Source organism: Dama dama, chromosome 23 (genome assembly GCF_033118175.1).
Source record: "Dama dama isolate Ldn47 chromosome 23, ASM3311817v1, whole genome shotgun sequence".
NCBI lineage: Eukaryota > Metazoa > Chordata > Mammalia > Artiodactyla > Cervidae > Dama > Dama dama.
In genome coordinates this window covers 39,758,452-39,774,100 of record NC_083703.1, presented here as the reverse complement: position 1 = coordinate 39,774,100, position 15,649 = coordinate 39,758,452, and the positions used below count along the sequence as shown (strand labels likewise).

At 49.1% G+C, this 15,649-nt stretch overlaps 1 protein-coding gene and 1 long non-coding RNA gene across 5 annotated transcripts in view; one reads left to right on the top strand and one right to left on the bottom strand.

Annotated features, from left to right (window-relative positions):
- RIN2 (Ras and Rab interactor 2) overlaps nucleotides 1-2,984 on the bottom strand; it is a 212,378-nt gene extending 209,394 nt beyond the window's left edge. For 2 of the 4 annotated variants that reach the window (XM_061126432.1, XM_061126431.1), the window contains exon 1: nucleotides 2,536-2,721. The gene's annotated coding sequence lies outside the window, so the exon portion shown is untranslated. Of the gene's footprint in view, nucleotides 1-2,535; nucleotides 2,737-2,964 lie in introns of those variants that run through there. The other 2 variants (XM_061126440.1, XM_061126438.1) reach the window with 2 other exon arrangements.
- Nucleotides 2,914-10,747, top strand: LOC133044765 (uncharacterized). The gene is made up of 5 exons (XR_009690051.1): nucleotides 2,914-3,243; nucleotides 4,330-4,467; nucleotides 5,151-5,241; nucleotides 8,825-8,934; nucleotides 9,674-10,747. It is a non-coding gene; the product is annotated as an uncharacterized LOC133044765 (long non-coding RNA).
- The last annotated feature ends 4,902 nt before the right edge of the window (nucleotides 10,748-15,649 follow it).

Sequence of the window (15,649 nt, the reverse complement as noted above, 5' to 3'; positions counted from 1 at the left end):
TCCCAGGTGACTCAGGGGTAAAGAATCAGCCTGCCAATGCAGGAGACAAAGGATGCGCAGAAGACGCAGGTTAGATCCCTGGGTTGGAAAGAGCCCCTGCAGTAGGAAACAGCAACCCACTCCAGTATTCTTGCCTGGGTTCCCACGGACAGAGGAGCCTGGTGGGCTACAGTCCATGGGGTTGCAAAGAGTCAGAGAGGACCGAGCGAACATGCATGCACAATACACACCCAAGGACTCTGGGTGTCTGACCAGGGAAACGCGGCCAGAGTTCAGCTGAAACCACTAGGAATCTGGCAGCATCATCAGACCTGGATTGACACGGGGAACAGGACAGAGCCTCGTGGTGGAATGCGGGCAGTGCCTGTGCTAATTGGGCCCAACTGTGGCTGACCTCTCGGGGGCTGCATGCCCTCGGACAGAGGAGAAATGAGTTATCTGTCTCCTCCAAGAGGAGGGGGAGGATTTAGCTCCCCAAATAGAGATTTCTGGAGAAGAAATTCCTCTTTGTAGTGGGTGGTGGCCCTTGAATTTGGCGAACCGGAGGGGGACCTGGGGCGGGTTTGGGGGAGGGCTGCTTGGACGTTCTCTCTAAATAAGAACATACCTGCAGCCCTAGAGCGAGTCAAGCTGCTTGCATCTATTTCTGCATGGCAGGGAGGGAAGGGCTATTTTAGATCTCCTTCTTTTCTTAGGGAACATGTTTGCAGCGGGGAGAGGGTCTCCAGACAAAGGAGGCCACAGTAGCAGGGCGTTCTCCTGTCCCCAGCCTTCAAAGGCTGAGAACAGAGTCCCCAAACCCCAAAGCTCCTGTCAACCACCAGTGCTCTTTCTGGAGTCCCAAATGGGAACCTCCCCCCCAACCCCACCTCAATCCAAGGCCACCATCCTGTGGAGGTGCCAAGGCAGGGACAATGCATGTTTGTTCTAGAGACAGAACTGGAACTGGAGGCCGAAAAGGAAATGCCCACCTCTATGTACACTCATAAAAATACTCTTGCATACTTGAATTGGGTAAAATAGTACCAGTTCCACAGTCAAAAAACATAACCTACAAGGGAAAACAATCCGAAAAAGAATGTATCTCTGTGTATAACTGAATCACTTTGCTGTACACTTGAAACTATCATAACAGTGTAAATCAACTATATTTCATTTTTTTTAGAGTCATAGTAAAAACAAAAGAACATGACTAGATATTCAATATAAAGCCGCACTGCCTAAACCGCTGCATACCACTCTGCCAAGGCTCAGAAACCCCCAGGTGGGGTCTAGACAAACAGGGCGATTGGAAACACTGTTTCCACTGCACAGTGACGCAAGGTCATAACCACAGCCGGTCTTGATGTTAAAACGTTGACATTTTGTTCAGGGGATTTTTCACATGAAATTTGATGGTTTTCAACAGTGCATTAAAATACCAATTTTGTTAATGACCGAGTTCCGCCAGCTGTTTGTTTTTGCTGCAATATTTACAAAGTCCTGTTTGTCCGAAGAGTTCCCTGGGGTTTCCTTACTGATGACAGCACGTTCCTAAGAAACCCCACTGTGCCTGAAACCCTCGGGGCTAGAAGAAAATACAGCCCCCCCCTCCCTCCCCGCCCCCCGCCGCCAGCTTGCGGGTTTCTGTGGCTTTCTGTCCTGAGTTAGGAAACCTCCCGGCACCCCCTTGCACCCCTCCCCCACTAGAGCAGAGAGGCGCCGGTGAGGGCCCGGGCGGCGGGGAGGGGGTGTCAGTCCCGGCTGTATTTCTTGGCAACACATCACAGGCTTTAAAGCTGAATTCTGCAAACTCTCCGAAGTCCCGCAGCCGTCGGGGCAGAGTGGCGCGGGTGGGTGGACAATGCGCTGGTGCGAGCCGAGTCCAAGGGTGGAGACCGAGCCCGAGGGTGGGGGGGCGTGGAAGCCTCAGAGTGGGAGAGTGACCCCCTCCCTTCCCCGCAGGAACCCAGGGCTCCTCCTCAGCCTGCCGTACCGCCATCAATCACGGCGACAGCCCCTTCGACCCCCGGCGGGCCTCTCCCCCGGGGGGGGGGGGGGGAATCTTTAGCCCGAGCTAAACCCGGTCTGCCCCAGGCTTGCCAGCCCCACTCCAGGTTGCGCGGCTCGGGGCGCACTTGACACGCCGCCTGCATCCCCGCAGGTCCAACTCCATCCAAGTCCCCGCGGCCGTCCGCCGTGCGCGCGCGCACCCGGAGCCCCTGCGCCTGCAGCCGCGGCGCCCCCTCCCCACTACCCTCCGCTCAGAGGCCCCGGGAGGATTCCCGGTGGGAAAGACCACCCTGGCCCAGTCCCGGCGCCCCTCCTCCCTGGTGCCCCCTCCCCCGTGCGTCCCCACGACCCCAGAGCCGCTCGATTGCCAGCCCCCCCCCAGGTCTCCTCCGGAGGGGAGGAGCGTGCGAGAACTAGCGTCCCGAACCCCGCAGAGCACCCGCCAGCGTGCGCCCGTCGGCGGGGGGGGGGGGGGGGGGGGGGTCTCCGGGCGCTTGGGGTGCAGGCCCAGGGGGTGGGGTCTCCGCTGCCGCCGCCCCTTACCTCGCGCAAGTCCTCTCCGCAGGTCTCGGAGAGGGGGGCGACCCGGGCCCAGCGGACCGGCGCCGGGCTGACTTTCCCCGCCCGGGAGAAGCTGTTGGCGGAGGAAGAGGAGGCAGGCGAAGGAAGGGCTTTGTGTCTGCCTCGCGTCCTCCCTCGGCCCCAGCGCGGGCCATCCCCCTCCCCCAGCCGCCCTCCCGAACTCTGGAGCGATGGGGCGGGGGAGCCGAGGGGGCGAAGAAGGCGCCTGCGCGACCCGGGTCCACCCCCGCCCTTCCCCCCGCCCCCACCCCGTACCGCCCACCCTGCGCCCCGGGACTCGCAACCTCTGCGCTCACCCCGGCACCCGGCGCCCCGGCGGCAGGGCGGAGAGCTGCCGCAGAAAGTTGATCTAACCCGGCGCGAACCCCTCTGGCCTGGCTCCCGACTCGCCTGGGCGCCGCCGCAGCGTTTTGCTCGCTCCCCCGGGGAGGGCCAGGCTGTTGTTACCGGAGACAAGGCCCAGCGTCCCCTTTCGATCTGCTCATCCCCCCAGCAGCATGAACGCGTGCACCTCCCTGCACGGGACGAGCCCCACCGCCCCGCCGCGGACCCCGATCCGCCGCGCGGGCTGGGAGCCCTAGTCCCGGAGGCCCGAGTAGGGCGCGGCGCTTTGTCCCGGGTTTGAACGCGCCCACTGCCTGCCGCGCGGTGTTGTGCTGTCTTCGCTGGGTAGGAGGCCGCCTGGGCTTGTTTCTGCGGGAGCGGCCCGGCCCCCGGCCCGCGGGAGTGCGAGGATGTGGTTTGGCTCCGCGCTGGGAGACCTTTCTCACCCCTGGTGGGGGCGACGCGCACAGGCAGAGAGGCGAGGGGGTGCGGGCGGGTTCACCGCCCCGAACCAGCAGTGGTCTGGCGAGTCCCTGGCGAGGGGAAGTTCTCACACTTCCCCGCTGGAGAGAAATACCTAAAGGTTACAAACTAGCTGGTGTCTCGAAAAAACAAAACAAAACGAAAAAACCAAAAGAACAACTCAGAGACACCCGTTTCGGACAGAGCAGTGAAAGAAAAAGGAAACCAACGGACAGAAACCTTGTATTTTGTTTCCGTCCTGCCCCAGACCAGTAGCCCAAGAGGAGGCCTGCATTTTATTGGTGGTGGTACTTGTGAAATCCTGCCTTCTAAAAATCCCCAAATTTATCCTTTGTATTCAACTAGGCTCCCAGGAAGACAGAACCCACTGTGCTTGTCTTCTGTTCCAAGTCAACCATTCCATGAATAATTGAGCACCTGCTTTTGTGCCAGGCACTGCTGTAATGGGATGAGCTAGAGACAAAAAGACCAAAAGATCTTTGTTATTGATTCCAAACAAAGATCTCCCTGCCCTTGGTGGAACTGACCTACTTGGACGGGGGTGGGGTGGGTGCAGGGGCAGAGGGTGATCCATGAACATCAGTCAGTTAATTATCTGGGCTGTAGAGGAGGTCAGCAGTGGGAACTGGAGACAAAGTAAGCAGGCTGGGGAGTCCTTATGTCTGGGGTGCTCCGAGGAAGCCAGCCTGAGCAGGTGGGATTTGGACAGGTGAGGAAAGGAATTAACTGGAGAGAGGACTAGGGGCAGAGGCTGCTGGGTAGAAATCACGATCTAAGTGGAGGGTAATGTGGTCTGGCTACATTGCTGAAAAATGGGTCTGATGTTGTACGGGAGAGTCCATTGCAAGGGGCAAAGGTGGAAACAAGTTAGGAGACTTGAAATGATCTCAGATTGAGGGAAAGGTGGCCAGAGCAGAGGTGAAGTATGGATTCTTACTGGTTTTGCAGGTAAAAGTGTCAGGAATTCCTCTGTGGCTGGATACACTGGAGAAGGGAGAAGCAGACAGAGGCAGACCTGGCCCCACATCTCTCCCCCTTCCCGCCCTTCCTCCATCAGGAATGATTGTGTTTTGTAGACAGCCCCAGGTAAATACCAAACAGGTATGGCCTCTGCTCCTTCCTTCCTGTTCTTTTCCTTTTCTTCCTTTCTAGCACCCTCTTGAAAACTTTGTTCATCTCGTGGACACAGGCTCAATGTATCCCAGAACTTGGGACCCATTAGGCCCTATTCCCCCCAGGTAAACATTCTACTGTAGATATGGATTTGGGGGTTACTCAACCAAACTGTTTACTGAGTAGCAACTGTGTATGTGCCAAGCACTGTTGTAGGCTTTGGGGCTACAGCAGGGAACCAAACAGACAAAACATTGTGTTCTCCTGGAACCCTCAGTCTCATGGGGAGAGAGTCAATAAGCCAGACAAACAAGGAAAATATGTGACATGGTTGATGAAACGTGCCATGGAGGAAAAATGAACCTGGGGAGGGAGAGAGAGGGTGCCAGCGAGGCTGTGATTTGAGATAGGTGGTCAGAGAAAACTCCAGAGGGGAAGAAAAAAAAAGAAAACCTTTTTAAAATAACGAACTTTGGACCCTCTCAGGGACATATTCACACTTGGCAGGTTTGGGTTTCCCCGACCCGGGTCCCTGGAGGCTGCAGCGTGCACTCCAGTCAGCCGCAGAGATCACAAGTGCTCTGGGGGCTCTGCTGTCAGCTGAGGACCAGCCAGCCAAGAAAACGACATTTCTAATGAAGTTATTTCCCTTCCAGAGTAAACCAAGCAGCCCTGGTCTGGAAGCATTGCCCAGAGCTGGCAACTTGGCAGTTTGTTTCTTTCCTCTGTCGAGCAGGGCAAATAGAGGTGAGTGTCCTGTGCACAGAAAAGGTCTTGAAAAAAGTTGTTTGGTATTCCAGGATCTGAGCTGTACAGTCATCACAATGATAATGATGGCTTCTCTTTATTTATGCATCTACAATGGTAAAGGGTAACGTTACCTTGCTCAATCCCCATAGCCACCCTGAAATTATTTGAGGCTTTCTTTGTGACCTAGTATATGATCTATTTTGAAAAAAATTCCATATTTATCAGAAAAGCCTTATTAAATGCCCCCCATAATCAAGTTCATACTTAGCATATAGTAGTTGTTCAAAACTGTTTATTCCTGAACTCAAACACCAACTGATTATATGTGAATTCATCTTTTGCATTTATTCTAATCATTTGTGTCATTTACTTTTATAATTTTCTTTGCCAGTCTTCTAATTTATATCCTGCTTTCTCCCCTATCCCATTCCTGAATAAATGAACATCTTCCATTTCAACTGGAGTTCTGACATTTTTCCTTGCATTTTCTACCTCTTGTATTCTAACATTGTTATGCTGTTACCTAGTACATAAATATTTATGGGTACTACGCTTTTACAATGGATGGCAGTTATCAGTATAATAAGCCTCCTTTGCCCCATTAAATGTGTTTGTCCTGATTTATTCTGAAATTCATACCATGACCCCCACTTTCTTTGTGTTTATGTTCAATACATTTTTTACTCTATCTTCTATTTTAAATCTTTTTGCATCTTTTTATTATGATGAGTCTTTTTGAAGCAACATTTATATAATTGAATTTTCTTTTTAAACCCAACTGATGAATTTGTTTCAATTTTTGCCATCTTGTTTTATGATGTGGGGATTTTATAATCCCCTGCCCCTTCCTGAGTTCTGTGTTTTTTTTTTGTAAAACTGACTGTACTTTCTGTCCTCATATTTTCTTTGGGCATTTGAAAAGTATAGTTCTTGTTTTGGCCAGAGTGGTTCATTCCATCCTGTATTCAGTTATGATTCTGTACAGGGTAGCAGACACTGTTCTAGGCACTCTGGTTATTTGATGAATATATGAAGGGCTTCCCAGGTGGTGCTAGTGGAAAAGAACCCACTTGCCAATGCAGGAGACATTAGAGATGTGAGTTTGATCCCTGTGTTGGGAAGATTCCCCCGGAGAAGGAAATGCAACCCACTCCAGTATCCTTGCCTGGGAAATCCCACGGACAGAGGAGCCTGGCAGGCTGCAGTCCATGGGGTGGTACAGAGTCAGACACAAATGAAGTAACTTAGCACGCAGGAAGCCAAGAAGAATCTGTACAAACCTGATGAAAAGAACCCTTATCCTCTGTTTGCGTCCTTATAATTTCAGTTACTTTTCCACAATCACTCTTTGTTCAATGAAGTATATAAGCACTTAGGCTTAATCACTTTGGTGGTTGTCCTGCAAAGGCTGCTATGCATGTGTAAAAATAGAATTTGTATGCTTTACTTCTGTCAATCTGTTTTATGGCTGCTTAAGTCTTGGGCCCAGCCAGAGACTCTAAGAGAACAGAGGGAAAGTTTGCTTCCCTACACTGTGCAGGTAGAATCACCAGGGCATGCTTATTCATATGTCTCTCCTGGGTTATGTTTGGGTGCGATTTAGATTTATTTATTTATAATTGGCCACACTCTGCATGGCATGTGGAATCTTAGTTCCCTGGCCAGGGATTGAGTCTCAACCATTGGATTGCCCAGGAAGTCCCTGGATGCAATTTAGATTATATTTTAGTTGAGTTTAGTCATGGGTAAATTTATTAAATCTGGTGGGTGCCTTAAAAGTAGCAGACATTTGTTGACGTTAACTGAAAAAAAAGTGTCTCTTTTGAGACAGTTGAGTTACAATGAAACGCTCAGGGTGGCATTTTAGAAATTGTGTGTGGATGTGCTTGCCAGTGTGTGTTTATACCCCATACCTCATCCAGTAGGTATCCTGAGAGTCCTCAGGGCATGTTGAAGAATCCCCCCAGCTGCTTAGGTTTCGGGGGGAGCCCTTCAGTGAATAGCGGTGCCGTTTACTGAGATGGGAGCAGTTTTGGAGGGATGAGAGGTAAAGACTCCTAGCCATCTTTGGTTTATTTGAGAACTGCCTGCCCTGACTCGGCCCATGTGCACCGCGGGATTTACCGTGCCGTCCTATTCCCTGCTCACCTGCCAGGCTCCTCATTCTTCCTAGTCTTTGTTTATGGGCGCTGGACTTTAGAACAGAAGCTTTTACATCACTGAATTATTATTTTTCTTCTGTGTGACTCATCTGTTGAGAATTAATTGTATATCTGTATTCGGCCTAATGTGAGGCTGAAAGGGCTTTGTCAGTCACCACTGCCAGGACGTTTCCAATCAGTTTTACTCCACACATGTTAATTTCTCTCCTATAAGTAAACCCCATTTTCTCTTGGCTTCCGTGCCAGCTGCATGTTCTCTGGATCTACTCCTTCTCCTCCTCCTTCTCCTTCTCTGCCTCCTCCTGCATGACCAGACTCCAGCGAGTACCCCCTACTTTTGCTTGCCCCCCACCCAGCACCATACCCATTCACACTCTCTGGGTAATTAAACACTTTATCTTTGCCACTGATCACAGATCTATAACCCCAAATCTAACATCTCATATACTTGATAACTCTCTTACATCTTCTACTCCTGGGAGGTAACAGCTACTCAGTATTTACATACAAAGTTAGAGCTCCTAATTTACTCCCCTAAAATTCTCCCCAAACTTCCCTATCTCTGCCTTATCCTTAATTTCTTGCTTTTTCTCACCTTTTTTCTTCCAGTTTTATTGAGATATAATTGGCATAGAGCACTGTATACATTTAAAGTGTACAGTATACAGATGACTTACATACATCATGAATGATCACCACAGTTTATGAATGTCCATCATCTCTGATAGATATGAGGGGACTTCCTTGGTGGTCCAGTGGTTAAGACCTGTGCTTCCAATGCATGGGGGCATAAGTTCAATCTCTGGTTGGGAAACTAAGATCCTGCAGGCCACACAGCCAAAAAAAAAGAGTAAAAATTAAAAAAATCCACCCATGGTGGAGGAAAATAATTTTTTTTAAAGCCAAAACCTAAAAAAATAAAATAAAAAGCCAAAACCTCTTATAAATACGAAATTAAAGAAATAGAAATATTTTCCTTGTGATGGGAACTCTTGTGATATAACAACTTTTACATATAATATGCAGCAGTGTTAATTACATTTATCATGCTGCACATTATATCCCTAGTGTTTATTTATCTTATAATCAGAAGTTTGTACCGTCTGATTATTTTCATCCAATTTCCCTCCTCCTCCTGCCCTCGGCCTCTGGTCTCTTTTTCTCTATGAGTTTGTTTTTGAAATGTAATTGACCCACAGCACTATGTTAGTTTCTGTTGCCCAACATAGTGATTCAGTATTTCTGTATATTTCAAACTGATGCCCTCAAAATGTCTGCTTACAGTCTGAAACCCTACGAAGACAAGACTCTTGCTTTTTCTTTAGTTCTGACTACAGACACATCAGTGACACCTTCCTGCTTTCCCCACAGCATGTAACCTGAATCTGTCCCCTTCTCTCTGTCTCCCTTCCCACCAGCCTGGGGCCGAGCCACCACTCCTCAAGCCAAGGAGGCGTCTCCCTGAAACACTGCATCCAGCCTGGCCCTCTGAGGATCTTTGCACACGCAGCAGGCAGAAGGACAGACAGTAAGTCAACACTGAGGTAAAAAACTTTCCAAGATGTGAACGTGCCCCTGTATGCCAGCTATTGCACTGTACTATTACGCTTTTCAAGGTACTGTAAGATTTAAAATGTTTTATTTTTTGTCTTTTTATGTATCATTCATGTGAAAAGTATTATAAACCTATTACAGTATGGTGCTTAATAGCTGATTTGGTACCTAGACTAACTTTGTCAGACTCATGAATATACTTTCAAAACAACTGATTCATGTGTAGGAGACTTGCTACACTATAGTCTAAACGGAAGTCAGGTCACATTGCTTTCCTGCTCACCATCTGGCTTCTCATAGTGCTTCTGGAAATTCAAAGTCCTTCTCGAGGCCAACAGGGTACTCACACCCTGGCCCCGTGCCCCACCTTGAGGCCCACCCCCCGCCGCTCCCCGTGGTCCCCCATCTCCCCACTCCCTGCCCCTGGACTCTGATCTTCTCTTTGTTGGACACACTGGACTTTTTCCAGCCTCAGAGCCTTTGCAGGAGCTGTTTTCTCTCTGTGGTCCTTTGCATGTTTGCACCTCAGGCACAGAGCGCACTTTTGAAGACTGTATAGACCCAAGGATTTTTTTTTATTATGTCCTCATAGTTCAGTGACAGTTTGGTGAGTTATAAAGTTCTAGGTTCAGAGTTATATTTATTCAAAAAAATCAAATTCCCTGTACGCTGTGGAGAAGCCTGAGGTCAACTGCACTCTTGCTTCATTGTAGGTGGTCGGCTTCCGTCATCTGAAAGCTGGGAAATAGCAGTTCTATATTCAGTGTATTTGAATTCCACTGCGATGAGGTTTGAGAATTTTTCTTCATCCACAGTGAGGTGCCTTCTCCAACTGTAGACTCTCATCTGTCTTCATTCTGGGGAACTTAAAGACATGCCTTCAGGCCCTTCCCCATCTCCTTCTGGATCTGCACATCGACTTCCATCCTCTGAGCCTTTGAACTTCTCCATCTTCCATCTCCAGTCTCCTCTCCTGCCTCCTTGGAGAGGTCCTGGGTCACGTCTTCCTGCTCATTGGTTCTTTGTATCTTTTTTTTTCTTTTTTTTGCTGCACCATGCAGTTTGTGGGATGTTAGTTCCCTGACCAGATCGAACCTAGACCCTCAGCGATAGAAGCACAGAATAACTGTCTCATCTGTTAGAAGCGGAAGACACGGACATACACATTTTCAAGACAAAGGATCGTATGTCAAAGTGACAGCTTGATATTTTACATAAAGTTCACTGGACACACAGTTCCGGTAAGCACCTGCAAAGCAAGCAGTAAGTCTCCATGACTCTCCAGAGCCAGGAAAACACACTGTTCTTTTAAGAAATTGCATTGCTGGCATCAGAAGAAAGAAAAAAATTGATCTTCATGGTTGGGCAGGCCTTCTTATCTTTGAGGCACTCAAGGTTTGTGTGTAATTCAAATGCACACGGCACATTGGGGAGGAAGGAGGTCCAGACAAATGCAGAGAGAGAATTTTATGTTGAATTTTTCTTGTCCTGCCTTAAAATATAAATTTTATTTCATCACTAGCAAGACAGAGTTTTTTATGTGTCATTATGTATTCACGGGGTACATGTGCTAAGTTGCTAGGGCATCCTAGGTGGCGCCAGTGGTAAAGAATCCGCCTGCCAATGCAGGAGATGTAAGAGACGAGGGTTCGATTCCTGGGTTGGAAAGATACCCTGGAGGAGGAAATGGCAACCCATTCCAGTATTCTTGCCTGGAGAATCCCATGGACAGAGGAGCCTGGCAGGGCTACAATCCATGGATGGGTAGCAGAGTCGGACATGACGGAAGCGACTTAGCACATGTATTCATGGGAGTGACAACCATACCTTTTCCTTATTCTGTAGCCTGGAAGCAAGTCACAGAAGTAGAGGCTTGTAGGACAGACTTCAGGGTGGGGAGCATGAGGCCCTTTGCCACCTTGTGGGACTTGGCCTACTGCTGAGGGGGGAAGGGCCTGTGAGCCCAGGGGGAACATCTGTGGTCACACCCATTACTGGCTTCCACTGGAAACATCCCTGCTCTGGGTTTCATTTGGAAACTCCTAGAAGCAGCAGCACTGGGCAACAACCCCTTGCCCTAAGCTCTGTCCGCCCCTCCCTGGGGTCCACAGGAAGGGATGCCTAAGGGGCTCAGGTCCTGGAGCCTCTTTCCAGGGACCCCTCATCGCGGCGGGTATTGGGACTGCCCTGCTGTGCTCTGGAGAAGGCAATGGCTCCCCACTCCAGTTACTCTTGCCTGGAAAATCCCATGGATGGAGGAACCTGGTGGGCTGCTGTCCCTGGGGTCACGAAGAGTCAGACATGACTGAGCAACTTCACTTTCACTTTTCCCTTTCATGCACTGGAGAAGGAAATGGCAACCCACTCCAGTGTTCTTGCCTGGAGAATCCCAGGGATGGAGGAGCCTGGTGGGCTGCCGTCTATGGGGCCGCACAGAGTCGGACACGACTGAGGCGACTTAGTGGCAGCAGCAGCAGTGCTCCAACACTGCATTCGCATCAGGGCCCACGGCGCTGTTGCAGGGCAGTCAGGGGAGACACAAGGGTAGAAATCAGAAGCTTTCTTCTAATTAAAAGTGGGAATTGATCACCTAACCCACTCCCCAGTTCTCTAATGATGTGAGTGAAAAGCTGGATTCCACTAAATACCATCACATGCCCTGTGGCTTGACTGGTCTCCGCTGAGGTTTCCTTCAAGGGCGAGACCCTGCGGCTCCTGGTCTGGGGTCTCTCATCCACTCCTCCCCGCCCCCATCAGTGCTTTGTTAGATACTGGTTAAGGCCAGCGAGTCTCAACCTTGGTTGTGCATTATACCTGGAGAGTTTGATAAAACCCTGAGGCTCAGGTCACAGCCCTGACCTATTAGAGTCTCTGGGGTGGGGTGCCTGCATCAGCAGCTTTATAGCTCTCAGGTGATGCTAATATGTAGCCAAAGTCCCAGAAAAGTCTGGAAGCTGCAGCCTGTGAATCAGTCCTTAGCCTTGCTGTTCTTTGGGATCACCTGGGAAGCTTTTAAGACACACTAAGGCTCGGGCCTCAGCACCCAAGGTCCTGAGGGAGTTGGTCTGAACGTGGTTGGGATTTTCCAAAGCTTCCCAGGTGCTGGCATTCTGCAGCCAAGGGTGGGAACTGCTGGGCCTACGTCCAAGTAGCAAGGTGCTCATGGGGAACCGGCTTGTCCCTCTGCTCTTCTTGGCAAGAAAAGGGGCATGTGCCCAGTTTAAGTGTGATTCATAATGAGTGTGGCCAGAACAGAAATGTCTGTGTTCTTTTGTTCAGCAAGTTGAAATGATCAAGAATAGGTCAGGTTCAAGAATGTACTTGTGTGTTAGTTGCTCAATCGTGTCTGTTTGTGACCCCATGAGCTGTAGCCAGCCAGGCTCCTCTGTCCATGGAATTGTCCAGGCAAGAATACTGGAGTGCATTGCATGCCCTTCTTCAGGGGATCTTCCCAATCCAGGGATTGAACCCCAGTATCCTGCGTTGAAGGCAAATTCTTTACCATCTGAGCTAACAGGGAAGATTCAAGTATAGATCAGATTCCCTGCTGAGATCAGAAAACCTTAGGAGAGTTTTCCGAAGGAGACACTGGAATTTCCCGGTGCTACCATGTTTGGCATGCGTTTTTATTTTATAAGGGGGTATTAAGAGACCATTCCTCATCTCCTCCACTGGGTAGTCAGCTTGAGGAGCCATCTCCAAATGGGGAGTGAGGCCATTATCCACTGGGGTTGCTGAGGGACACAGGATAGAGGCAAAAGGGTAGACCTGCTCAGCTGAAAGGAGAGAGAGGGAACCACCAGGCCCAGGGTATAGAGCTGCGCCCTGCAAGCTGTGTTGAAAAACAGACAAAAGACCCAGCAGATTCAGGAGAGGAGAGGCGAGGTCATATAAAGCAGGGGTCCCCAACCTCTGAGATCTAAAGCCTGATGATCTGAGGTGGAGCTGATGTATAATAATAGAAATAAAGTACACAATAAATGTTATGCACTTAAATCATCCTGAAACTAGCCCTTGGTCTCCTGGTCCGTGGAAAAATTGTCTTCCGTGAAACCGATCCCTGGTGCCCAAAACATTGGGGTTGACTGGAAAGACAAATGTGTGACGGCCTCAGTGACACGGTCATTGTCAGCTGCAGGTTTATTTTCACAGGTGCGTCCAGCTCTGAAACCATAAGTCAGTTTTCTAGACTTTGTTTAGAGGTTGATTCTGAAGACTGAACACAAACCATATTAACATAGTTATAACTGGTGCTCATTCTGCAGACTCACCACAAACTAAGATTAATTTTCCTTCTCTGCGAATCCAACATCACTCTTCCCAGGACATTTAAAGAGAAATGTTTCCAGCATCAAAGCCAAATGAATTCTCTTCTTATTCCCTCTCAATTCCTCAAAATCATGATCATGCTGTATGTCGACTCACTTCCTGTCGGAAACCTTATTTTTTCTTAAATGTCCCTTTTCTCTGGAGGTTTGTTATTGCCTTTTCCTTCCTCTTCCCTCCCTTCCTTTCCTTCTTCCTTCTCTAACTTTTAAAAATCATTTCTGTTATCAACAGAGGACATTTACCATCCCAGACCTTCAGAAATATTCAGACTTTCAATTCCACACACTGCTGCAGGAAATCCACGTTCTCTCTGAAAACATGCTTCCAGAGACCTGGACATGAGGTTTTAACACTTAGTGTCCCCCACAGTCCCCTACGAGGGAGGGCGGGCATGCTGGTGTTGTGGGGAGTCACATCTGCAGGGCTGTCTTTTTGCTGGTCTCAGAACACAGGGCTAACACGGCAGATGCTCGCTGGGGGCGGCGTTGCTCTCAGGCTAGCAGCCCCCGGGGGTGGACATTCGGTGCTCGGCACAGGCAGAAGTGGGCCGTGGTTCACCCCAGGCCCCCGCACGCTCTGGGTCCCTGCTCATCTTCCAGATGTCCAGAGGCTGGGGCTGTGACCTTCCCATCCCCTAGTGAAGTCTTACTCTCCCAGCCCGGCTCCAGCCTCAGCATCTGCTTCTTCCTCGGAGCTGATGTCTCCTGTGGAGAGCTCTCCCTCTCCCTTCTTCCTGCAGCTGGCTGGGCCCTCAGCCCCCCCACTGCTTATGAATGAATGGGAGCAGGACTCGCAGAAACGTGGGTCTCTCTTATGCACCCCAGTCCCATTAGACAGCCCCCACCCCGTGCCCCCAGATTAAGCTTCATCCCACAAGCCCAGGGTCAAGCCCACCCCTGCAGAATGGTAGCGGGGTCTAGTCCCACCTTGGGGGGCTTCCATAGGGGTGTGTGTGTCCAAGTGCTGGTCAGGGGCCGTGTGGCGATGGCTCTCCCACAGAAACACTGCTGCAGAGGTGGCCAGCTTCACGAGGCCTATGGGTCCCACCTGGAAAGGGATGCTGAGGTCCCATCAGAGAGACCCGGTGAGCTGATAAACTTGGTTCTATTTCAGTGTTGCTCTCTGAAGCATCACAGGACTAGCTTCCCGGAGCTGCCATAGCAAAGTACCACTAACCTGGTGGCTGCAGGCAATAGATATATATATCCTCTCACAGTTCTGGAGGCCAGAGGTCTGAAATAAATCAGGGTTGGCTCCTTCTTGCGGGGGCCAGGGGGAGTCTGACCCGTGCATTTCACTGAGTCCCTTGGTGGCTGTGGGCAGTCCTTGGCTTGTGGCAGAGTAACTCCAGCCTCTGCCTCCATGGTCACGGGGCCTTCTCCCTGTATGTCTGTATCCAGATCTTCCTTTTATAAGGACACTAGTCACTGGAGTAGGGCACCCCCCTCCCCAACTCCAGTGTGATCTCATCCTTACTTGATTATATCTGCAAAGGCTATTTCCAAGTAGGGTCACATTTGCAGGTTGTAGGGTGTAGGATTTGAACATATTTGTGTGTGTATGTGTGTGTGTGTATGAGAGAGGGATACAGTTCAATCCATAACAATTATCAAAGTAACTTAAAAGATAATTAAAGTCATAAAATGGGACAAATCTTGTTATTCTTTGAACAATAGTATTGTGAAACTTGCCTAGCTTTAATAGCCCTAGCCTTTTCAAATACATAAAGATTGGCTTATAAATACTTAGATTAATGAAAAATGGAAAAATACATGCTCTCACCTCTATTAAACCCCTAGTTCATGCACACAAATGGAAAAAGAATGATAAACACAAATAGTCCTCTACCATCAATGGCAAAACAAATACATAGTATGTTCATACAAGTATACAAATGATTGGTGCATTGCAGAGGAAGGAACACTTCCAAACTCATTCTACAAGACCAGCATCACCCTGATACCAAAACCAGACCAGTATCACTTATGAACACAGATGAAAAAGTCCTCAACAAATTATTAGCAAACTGAATCCAACAATACATTAAAAGGATCATACACTGTAATCAAGTAGGATTTATTCCAAGGATGCAAGGATATTTCAACATCTGCAAATCAATGTGATATGCCACATTAACAAATTGAAGAATAAAACCATGTGACCATCTCAATAGATGCAGAAAAAGCTTTTGACAAAATTCAGCATCCATTTATGATAAAAATCAGTGTATCTCTTTTAAAAAGGTAACCAAAGTTTGTTTCTTGTTTATTTTAAGGTTAAAATAATGTTTGAGATTAACTTCTTTCATAATTCTTTCTTTTTGTCAAATCCCTCCAAATAGAAATTAACAATTAATCACG